At 51.6% G+C, this 10,771-nt stretch overlaps 1 pseudogene; it reads right to left on the bottom strand.

Annotated features, from left to right (window-relative positions):
- Positions 1–9,753: 9,753 nt before the first annotated feature.
- On the bottom strand, positions 9,754–9,909 carry LOC145353000 (large ribosomal subunit protein eL39-like; annotated as a pseudogene).
- Positions 9,910–10,771: the final 862 nt, after the last annotated feature.

The following is a 10,771-nucleotide window of genomic DNA, read 5'->3' as shown; positions in this document are numbered from 1 at the left end:
ATGTGTGGAGCCACAGGAGATGGGTGAGATCCGAAATGAATATTTATCATCAGTATTTATTGTGGGGAAAGACATGGAAGCTAAATAGTGGAAGTAAATACTGATGGCTTGAGAAACATCCACATTACAGAAGAGGAGGTCTTAAAACACATAAGGGTTGATCAATCCCAGGGCATTGTGCGAAGCTAGGGAAGAAATTGTGGGGCCCCTTGCCCCTATAATAGACAGCTATGGGTGAAGTGCATGAAAACTGGAGGGTGGCAAATGTTGTGTCATTATTTAAGAAAGGTGGCAGGGAAAAACCAGGGAACTACAGACTGGTGAGCCTAATGCCAGTGGTGGGTAAGTTGTTGGAAGGGATTCTGAAAGACAGGATCTAGGGATTCTGAGAGACAGGATCTACATGCATTTGGAAAGGCAAGGACTGATTAGGGATAGTCAACACGGCTTTGTGGGTGGGAAATTGTGTCTTACAAATTTGATAGAGTTTTTGAAGGGGTGACCAAGAGGGTAATGAGGTAGCCGACTGTATGTTTAACAAGACATTCGAAAAGGTACAACCATGGTAGTGTGGTCAGGAAGTTTAGATCTCATAGGATCAAGGGACAGCTAGCCAATTGGATACATAGAACATAGAACATAGAACATTACAGCGCAGAACAGGCCCTTCGGCCCACGATGTTGCGCCGACCAGTTACAAAAACAATGACCCACTAGCCTATACCAATCCCTTTTCGTCCATAAACCTATCCAGAGATCTCTTAAACGCCCCCAAACTAGACGCATTTACAACTGCAGCAGGCAGGGCATTCCAATCCCTCACCACCCGCTGGGTAAAGAACCTACCCCTGACATCCGTCCTGTAGCTACCCCCCCTTAATTTAAAGCCATGCCCCCTCGTGCTAGCTTTCTCCATCCGAGGAAAAAGGCTATCACTATCCACCCTATCTAAACCTCTAATCATCTTATATGTTTCAATAAGATCCCCTCTTAGCCGCCTTCTTTCCAACGAAAACAACCCTAAATCCCTCAGTCTCTCCTCATAGGACCTCCCCACCATACCAGGCAACATCCTAGTAAACCTCCTCTGCACCCTCTCCAACGCCTCCACATCCTTCTTGTAATGCGGGGACCAGAACTGCACACAGTACTCCAAGTGCGGCCGCACTAGAGTAGTGTACAGTTGCAACATTACACTGCGACTCCTAAATTCAATCCCCCTACCAATAAACGCCAAGACACCGTACGCCTTCTTAACAACCTTATCTACTTGATTCCCAACTTTCAGGGATCTATGTACACACACACCTAGATCCCTCTGTTCATCCACACTATTCAAAGTCCTCCCGTTAGCCCTATATTCGACACATCTGTTGCTCCTACCAAAGTGAATTACCTCACACTTCTCCGCATTAAATTCCATCCGCCACCTCTCGGCCCAGCTCTGCAACCTATCTAAGTCTCCCTGCAGACTATGACACCCTTCCTCACAATCTACCACACCTCCAACTTTGGTGTCATCAGCAAATTTACTAATCCACCCAACTATACCCTCATCCAGATCATTAATAAAAATTACAAACAACAGTGGCCCCAAAACAGATCCCTGAGGCACACCACTCGTAACTGAACTCCATGATGAATATTTACCATCCACCACCACCCTCTGTCTCCTATCTGATAGCCAATTCCTGATCCAACTTCCTAGATTACCCACAATCCCATACATCTGCATTTTCTGCAGAAGCCTACCATGGTGAACCTTATCGAACGCCTTACTAAAATCCATGTATACCACGTCAACTGCCTTGCCCCCATCCACCTCTTTGGTCACCTTCTCAAAAAACTCAATAAGGTTAGTAAGGCACGACCTACCCGCTACAAAACCATGCTGACTATTTCTAATCAATTCATTACACTCCAAATAACTATAAATCCTATCCCTAATAATTTTTTCTAAAACCTTGCCCACAACAGAAGTAAGACTCACCGGTCTATAATTCCCGGCAAAGTCTCTGTTCCCCTTCTTAAACAATGGGACAACATTCGCTATCCTCCAATCCTCCGGGACTACACCAGAGACCAATGACGACCTGAAGATCTGAGCCAGAGGCTCTGCAATCACCTCTCTAGCCTCCCAGAGAATCCTAGGGTAGATCCCATCCGGACCAGGGGACTTATCTATTTTCAGCCCCTCAAGAATTTCCAGCACATCCCCTTTATCAACCGTAATACTGTCTATTTTACACCCCTGCAACCCAATGTCCTCCTCAGCTATATTCATGTCCCCCTGCGTGAACACCGAAGAGAAATATTGGTTCAATACTTCTCCAATCTCCTCCGGTTCCACACACAACTTCCCCCTGCTGTCTGTAACTGGCTTGCTGGTAGAAGACAGGATGGTGTAACGGGTTGCTTTTCAGACTGGATGCCTGTGACTACCAGTGGGCTGCAGGGATTGATGCTGGGTCTATTGTTGTATGTCATTTATATAAACATTTTGGATGAAAATATCGGAGGCCTGGTTAGTAAGTTTATGGAAGACACCAAAATTGGTATTTTAGTGCACATTGAAGAAGGTTATCTCAGACTACAATGGGATCTTGATCAATTGGACCAGGGGGTTGAGGAATGGAAGATGGAGTTTAATTCAGATAATGTGAGGTGTTGCATTTTTGTAAGATAAATCAAGGCAGGACTTACACAGTTAATGGTAGGGCCCTGAGGAGTGTTGTCAAACAGTGAATCATAGAGATGTAGGACCATAGTTCCTTGAAAATGGTGTCACATGTGGACAGGGTGGTGAAGAAAGCATTTGGCACACTTGCCTTCATTGGTCAGGGTATTGAGTACAGACATTGGGACATTATGTTTCAACTGTACAAGAAATTGGTAAGGTCATACTTGGAGTACTGTGGATAATTCTGGTTGCCCTGCTGTAAGAAAGATGTTATAAGAACATAAGACTAGGAGCAGGAATAGGCAATCTGGTCCCTTGAGCTTGCTCTGCCAATCAATAAGATCATGGTTGATCTTTTTGTGGACTTAGTTTCACTTATCCGTCTGCTGAATTCCTTTACTGTTCAAAAATTTATCTATCCTTGCCTAAAAAACATTCAATGAGGTAGCCTCAACTGCTTCAGTGGGCAGGGAATTCCAGATTCACAACCCTTAGTGTGAAGAAATTCCTCCTCAACTCAGTCCTAAATTTGCTTCCCTTTATTTTGAGGCTATGCCCTCCCGTTCTAGTTTCCTATGGAAACAATTTTCCTGCTTTTCCCTTCATGATTTTATATATTTCTATAAGATCTCCCCTCATTCTTCTGAATTCCAATGAGCATAGCCCCAGTCTATTCAATCTTTCCTCATAAGCCATACCTCTCAACTCCAGAATCAACCTAGTGAATCTCCTCTGCACCCCCTCCAGTGCCAGTATATCCTTTCTCAAGTAAAGAGACTAAAAGTGTACACAGTACTCCAGGTATGGCCTCACCAGTACTTTATACAGCTGCAGCATAATCTCACTGTTTTTAAACTCCATCCCTCTAGCAATGAAGGACAAACTTCCATTTGCGTCTTACCAATGGGACAATTTATATCCAAATGTCTCGCTATTTCTTCCTTGATGATAGATTCAAGCATTTTCCTTACTACAGAAGTTAAACTAACTGGCCTATAGTTAACTGGCCTATAGTTAGTCTTTTGTCTACCTCCTTTTTTAAACAGTGGCATCACATTTGCTGTTTTCCAATCTGCGGGAACCACCCCAGATGGGTGGTTATTCAACTGGAAAGGCTGCTAAAAAAGATTTACAAGGATGTTACCTGGACTGGAAGGTTTGAATTATAAAGAGAGGTTGGAAAGGTTGGGACATTTTTCCCTGGAGCATAGCAGGATGAGGGATGTCCTTCTAGATGTTTATAAAATCGTGAGGGACGTAGATAAGGTGAATAGCCAAGGTCTTTTCTCCAGGGTAGGGGAGTCCAAAACTAGAGGCATAGGTTTAATGTAAGGGGGGAAAGATTTAAAAGGAACCTGAGGGGCAACTTTTTTACACAGTGGGTGGCGCAAATATGGAATGAGTTACCAGAGGAGGTAATAGAGATGGATACAATTACAACATTTGGACAGTAACATGGATAGGAATGGTTTAGAGGGATATGAGCCAAACGCAGGCAAATAGGACTAGTTCAGCTTAGGAAACCTTGTCGGTATGGACAAGTTGGGCCATGTCTGTATGAGTCTATTAAGAATATTACAGTGTGAGAGAGAATGAGTTCAGGAGGGGCGAAGACTAGTGTAAAATATCCAAGGTAGCTAATGATACAAAGTTGGCTGGAAACGTAAGCAATGAAAAAGACACAAAGAGGCTACAGGAATATAGAGACAGGTTGACTGAGTGAGCTAAACTATGACAAATGAAGTTATCCACTTTGAAAAGAAAAATCAGCAGCATATTCTTGAATAAAGAATCTGGGCTGTGTGCGCAATCAGAGGGAACTAGGTGTCCTTATATGTGAATCACAGGAAATTAACATGAATAGCAACAAGCACTTCAGAAGGCAAATGATAAGCTTTGGTTCCAAAGGGACTGAAATCTACGAGTGAAGAAGTCTTGCTTCTTCAAAGAAGGTTTGTGAGATAAAAGCAAAATACCGCAAATACTGGAATCTTAAAAACAGAAAATGCTGGAAATTCTTGTCGGGTCTATCAGTATCTGTGGAGAGAGAATAGAGCCAATGTTTCAAGTTTGGATGACCCTTGTTGCAATGGAGAAAGGGCAGGAAAGTGGAGACGATGGGCTTGATTTTACCAAAGAAAGGGCACGAAATCACAGTAAATTCGGGCGTTGGGCCTTTAACGCGATCTGCACCCGAGTCCGAGCAGATCACAACTTTACTGACACCTGATTTGGGCATGGATCTGGTCCGCACCCGAGTCAGGCAGCCCAACGATTTAAACGCATTAACATGCATTTAACATGCATTTAAATCGAATTAATGAACCGCGTGCCCAACTCTACCAGCAAATCCCACTTTACCATCTTTGGGTCTGTTCCAGATCTGTGCTGTAAGCAACCTGCAAATTGAAAATCCAAAGCTGATTTTTATTCTGCAGGGGAATCTCCGAAGCCCACCTTCCTCGACTCTCCTTCGCAGACCCACCCCTAACCACCCCGGCAGATCCCCCCAACTCAGGATCGGACCCCCCTGGGAGGCATCCCCCCCACCCCCCCAACGGATCAGACCTTCCCTGGGAGGCAGGCCCCCCTCGGCAGAGCATACCCCCAACCTACCTCGATCACTGGTCACCCTCCACCATCCTTCTCGACCATCTTCAGTCCTTTGAGAGCCTGCAGCATCCTCCTGGCCACAGACTCAGACCTAAAGTGATCAGGGGTCACACCATTCCACTGGCATCTGCTGGAGGAGGAGGGGGCTCAGATGGATCTCTGGTTGGGGGGGGTAAGGGGGGGACTCAGATGGATCTCTGGTTGGGGGGGGGTAAGGAGGGGGCTCAGATGGATCTCTGTTTGGGGGGGGTAAGGGGGGGGCTCAGATGGATCTCTGGTTGGGAGGGGTAAGGAGGGGGCTCAGATGGATCTCTGGTTGGTGGGGGGTAAGGAGGGGGCTCAGATGGATCTCTGTTTGGGGGGGGTAAGGGGGGGACTCAGATGGATCTCTGGTTGGGGGGGTAAGGAGGGGGCTCAGATGGATCTCTGGTTGGGGGGGTAAGGAGGGGGCTCAGATGGATCTCTGGTTGGGGGGGGAGTAAGGAGGGGGCTCAGATGGATCTCTGGTTGGGGGGGGTAAGGAGGGGGCTCAGATGGATCTCTGGTTGGGGGGGGAGTAAGGAGGGATCTCAGATGGATCTCTGGTTGGGGGGGTAAGGAGGGGGCTCAGATGGATCTCTGGTTGGGGGGGTAAGGGGGGGACTCAGATGGATCTCTGGTTGGGGGGGTAAGGAGGGGGCTCAGATGGATCTCTGTTTGGGGGGGGTAAGGGGGGGACTCAGATGGATCTCTGGTTGGGGGGGTAAGGAGGGGGCTCAGATGGATCTCTGGTTGGTGGGGGGTAAGGAGGGGGCTCAGATGGATCTCTGTTTGGGGGGGGTAAGGGGGGGACTCAGATGGATCTCTGGTTGGGGGGGTAAGGAGGGGGCTCAGATGGATCTCTGGTTGGGGGGGTAAGGAGGGGGCTCAGATGGATCTCTGGTTGGGGGGGGGTAAGGAGGGGGCTCAGATGGATCTCTGGTTGGGGCGGGTAAGGAGGGGGCTCAGATGGATCTCTGGTTGGGGCGGGTAAGGAGGGGGCTCAGATGGATCTCTGGTTGGGGGGGGTAAGGAGGGGGCTCAGATGGATCTCTGGTTGGGGGGGGAGTAAGGAGGGATCTCAGATGGATCTCTGGTTGGGGGGGTAAGGAGGGGGCTCAGATGGATCTCTGGTTGGGGGGGTAAGGGGGGGACTCAGATGGATCTCTGGTTGGGGGGGGGTAAGGAGGGGGCTCAGATGGATCTCTGTTTGGGGGGGGTAAGGGGGGGACTCAGATGGATCTCTGGTTGGGGGGGTAAGGGGGGGGCTCAGATGGATCTCTGGTTGGGGGGGGGAGTAAGGAGGGGGCTCAGATGGATCTCTGGTTGGGGGGGGGTAAGGAGGGGACTCAGATGGATCTCTGGTTGGGGGGGGTAGTAAGGAGGGGGCTCAGATGGATCTCTGGTTGGGGGGGGGAGTAAGGAGGGGGCTCAGATGGATCTCTGGTTGGGGGGGGGGTAAGGAGGGGGCTCAGATGGATCTCTGTTTGGGGGGGGTAAGGGGGGGACTCAGATGGATCTCTGGTTGGGGGGGTAAGGAGGGGGCTCAGATGGATCTCTGGTTGGGGGGGTAAGGAGGGGGCTCAGATGGATCTCTGGTTGGGGGGGTAAGGAGGGGGCTCAGATGGATCTCTGGTTGTGGGGGGTAAGGAGGGGGCTCAGATGGATCTCTGGTTGTGGGGGGTAAGGAGGGGGCTCAGATGGATCTCTGTTTGGGGGGGGTAAGGGGGGGACTCAGATGGATCTCTGGTTGGGGGGGTAAGGGGGGGGCTCAGATGGATCTCTGGTTGGGGGGGGGGGGGGTAAGGAGGGGGCTCCGATGGATCTCTGTTTGGGGGGGGTAAGGGGGGGACTCAGATGGATCTCTGGTTGGGGGGGTAAGGAGGGGGCTCAGATGGATCTCTGTTTGGGGGGGTAAGGAGGGGGCTCAGATGGATCTCTGGTTGGGGGGGTAAGGAGGGGGGCTCAGATGGATCTCTGTTTGGGGGGGGGTAAGGAGGGGGCTCAGATGGATCTCTGGTTGGGGGGGGTAAGGAGGGGGCTCAGATGGATCTCTGGTTGGGGGGGTAAGGAGGGGGCTCAGATGGATCTCTGGTTGGGGGGGGTAAGGAGGGGGCTCAGATGGATCTCTGGTTGGGGGGGGTAAGGAGGGGGCTCAGATGGATCTCTGTTTGGGGGGGTAAGGAGGGGGCTCAGATGGATCTCTGGTTGGGGGGGGTAAGGAGGGGGCTCAGATGGATCTCTGGTTGGGGGGGGGTAAGGAGGGGGCTCAGATGGATCTCTGGTTGTGGGGGGTAAGGAGGGGGCTCAGATGGATCTCTGTTTGGGGGGGGTAAGGAGGGGGCTCAGATGGATCTCTGGTTGGGGGGGGGGGTAAGGAGGGGGCTCAGATGGATCTCTGGTTGGGGGGGTAAGGAGGGGGGCTCAGATGGATCTCTGGTTGGGGGGGTAAGGAGGGGGGCTCAGATGGATCTCTGGTTTGGGGGGTAAGGAGGGGGCTCAGATGGATCTCTGGTTGGGGGGGTAAGGAGGGGGCTCAGATGGATCTCTGTTTGGGGGGGTAAGGAGGGGGCTCAGATGGATCTCTGGTTGTGGGGGGTAAGGAGGGGGCTCAGATGGATCTCTGGTTGGGGGGGTAAGGAGGGGGCTCAGATGGATCTCTGGTTGGGGGAGTAAGGGGGGGACTCAGATGGATCTCTGGTTGGGGGGGTAAGGAGGGGGCTCAGATGGATCTCTGTTTGGGGGGGTAAGGAGGGGGCTCAGATGGATCTCTGGTTGGGGGGGGGTAAGGAGGGGGCTCAGATGGATCTCTGGTTGGGGGGGGGTAAGGAGGGGGCTCAGATGGATCTCTGTTTGGGGGGGGTAAGGGGGGGACTCAGATGGATCTCTGGTTGGGGGGGTAAGGGGGGGGCTCAGATGGATCTCTGGTTGGGGGGGGGGGGTAAGGAGGGGGCTCCGATGGATCTCTGTTTGGGGGGGGTAAGGGGGGGACTCAGATGGATCTCTGGTTGGGGGGGTAAGGAGGGGGCTCAGATGGATCTCTGTTTGGGGGGGGTAAGGAGGGGGCTCAGATGGATCTCTGGTTGGGGGGGTAAGGAGGGGGGCTCAGATGGATCTCTGTTTGGGGGGGGGTAAGGAGGGGGCTCAGATGGATCTCTGGTTGGGGGGGGTAAGGAGGGGGCTCAGATGGATCTCTGGTTGGGGGGGTAAGGAGGGGGCTCAGATGGATCTCTGGTTGGGGGGGGTAAGGAGGGGGCTCAGATGGATCTCTGGTTGGGGGGGGTAAGGAGGGGGCTCAGATGGATCTCTGTTTGGGGGGGTAAGGAGGGGGCTCAGATGGATCTCTGGTTGGGGGGGGGTAAGGAGGGGGCTCAGATGGATCTCTGGTTGGGGGGGGGTAAGGAGGGGGCTCAGATGGATCTCTGGTTGTGGGGGGTAAGGAGGGGGCTCAGATGGATCTCTGTTTGGGGGGGGTAAGGAGGGGGCTCAGATGGATCTCTGGTTGGGGGGGGGGTAAGGAGGGGGCTCAGATGGATCTCTGGTTGGGGGGGTAAGGAGGGGGGCTCAGATGGATCTCTGGTTGGGGGGGTAAGGAGGGGGGCTCAGATGGATCTCTGGTTTGGGGGGTAAGGAGGGGGCTCAGATGGATCTCTGGTTGGGGGGGTAAGGAGGGGGCTCAGATGGATCTCTGTTTGGGGGGGTAAGGAGGGGGCTCAGATGGATCTCTGGTTGTGGGGGGTAAGGAGGGGGCTCAGATGGATCTCTGGTTGGGGGGGTAAGGAGGGGGCTCAGATGGATCTCTGGTTGGGGGAGTAAGGGGGGGACTCAGATGGATCTCTGGTTGGGGGGGTAAGGAGGGGGCTCAGATGGATCTCTGTTTGGGGGGGTAAGGAGGGGGCTCAGATGGATCTCTGGTTGGGGGGGGGTAAGGAGGGGGCTCAGATGGATCTCTGGTTGGGGGGGGGTAAGGAGGGGGCTCAGATGGATCTCTGTTTGGGGGGGTAAGGAGGGGGCTCAGATGGATCTCTGGTTGGGGGGGGTAAGGAGGGGGCTCAGATGGATCTCTGGTTGGGGGGGGTAAGGAGGGGGCTCAGATGGATCTCTGGTTGGGGGGGTAAGGGGGGGACTCAGATGGATCTCTGGTTGGGGGGGTAAGGAGGGGGCTCAGATGGATCTCTGGTTGGGGGAGGGGGCAGGGGGATCCGCTGCCACTCTGGGGCGATCCTCCACCCTACTGGAGGAACAGATCCCTCCTCCCGGAGTGCACGTGCGGCTATGCCATCCCACCAAACCTTCAGGATCAAGCGATTCCTCACTAAGAAGATGAAGCAGAACTGGCTGATTCCACAGTACACTGGTACACTACCAGCCACAGATTACTCTTCCCTGAATGGGCAAGAGAATGGTAGAGACTGGTAGTGTACCAGTGATGGTGTATCCCTTTACAGGCCCAGCTTGGTCCTCCTCCAGTGTCTCCTCTTGGAGTTGTCCCTGATCTTGCTGCCGGCTTTCATGCGGATCCACTGTGGAATCGGCCAATTCTGCTTCATCTTCTTAACGAGGGATCGCTTGATCCTGAAGGTTTAGTGGGATGGCATGGCTGTACGTCCACTCCAGGAACATAGAACATAGAACATAGAACACTACAGCACAAACAGGCCCTTCGGCCCACAAGTTGCGCCGATCACATCATCACCTACCAACCTACAGACCTATCTATAACCCTCAATCTCATTAAACCCCATATACTCATCCAGAAGTCTTTTAAAAGACCCCAGCGAGTTCGCCTCCACCACCACTGACGGCAGCCGATTCCATTCACTCACCACCCTCTGAGTGAAAAACTTACCCCTAACATCACTTCTGTACTTTCCTCCCCGCACCTTAAATCTGTGTCCTCTCGTAGCGACCATTTCAAACCAGGAGGAGGGATTCATTCCTCAGGTGGGGAGGAGGGATTGCCCATACAGTGGCAGCGGACCCCCTTGCACCCCACCCCAACCAGAGATCCATCTGCATGCTCTCCTCCCCTCCCCCCGAACCAGAGATCCATCTGCATACATCAACCCACCCCTGCCCCTACAAAGGATGATCTGTGTCACAGAGCCGCTCTCTCCACTTTCTGCTGTTTTTTCCTGCAACTGGTTTTAATGATACTTCACACAAACAACTAAATATACGTAAGTCAAATCCACACAAATGTAGTCAGGAACAGGAGGCACAGAATTAATGTGAATGGGTATTGTCTAATTAACATTCAAAGCATTTTCTTGTTGCATTTAAGCCATGTAATAATAGAAATAAAAACAGGAATCTGTTTCTTCATTCCATGTATCCTTCCTGTAGAAACACATTTTAATAAAATAAATGGAGTCGATCATAAATAAAAAACACAACTTGTTAACGACATCACAATAATATGTGCATTTGTCAAAGTTCCACTGATGTTGACACTAGTCA

Source organism: Carcharhinus amblyrhynchos, chromosome 15 (assembly GCF_965287045.1).
Source record: "Carcharhinus amblyrhynchos chromosome 15, sCarAmb.v2.hapA, whole genome shotgun sequence".
NCBI lineage: Eukaryota > Metazoa > Chordata > Chondrichthyes > Carcharhiniformes > Carcharhinidae > Carcharhinus > Carcharhinus amblyrhynchos.
This window is presented reverse-complemented; position numbering and strand designations above follow the sequence as displayed.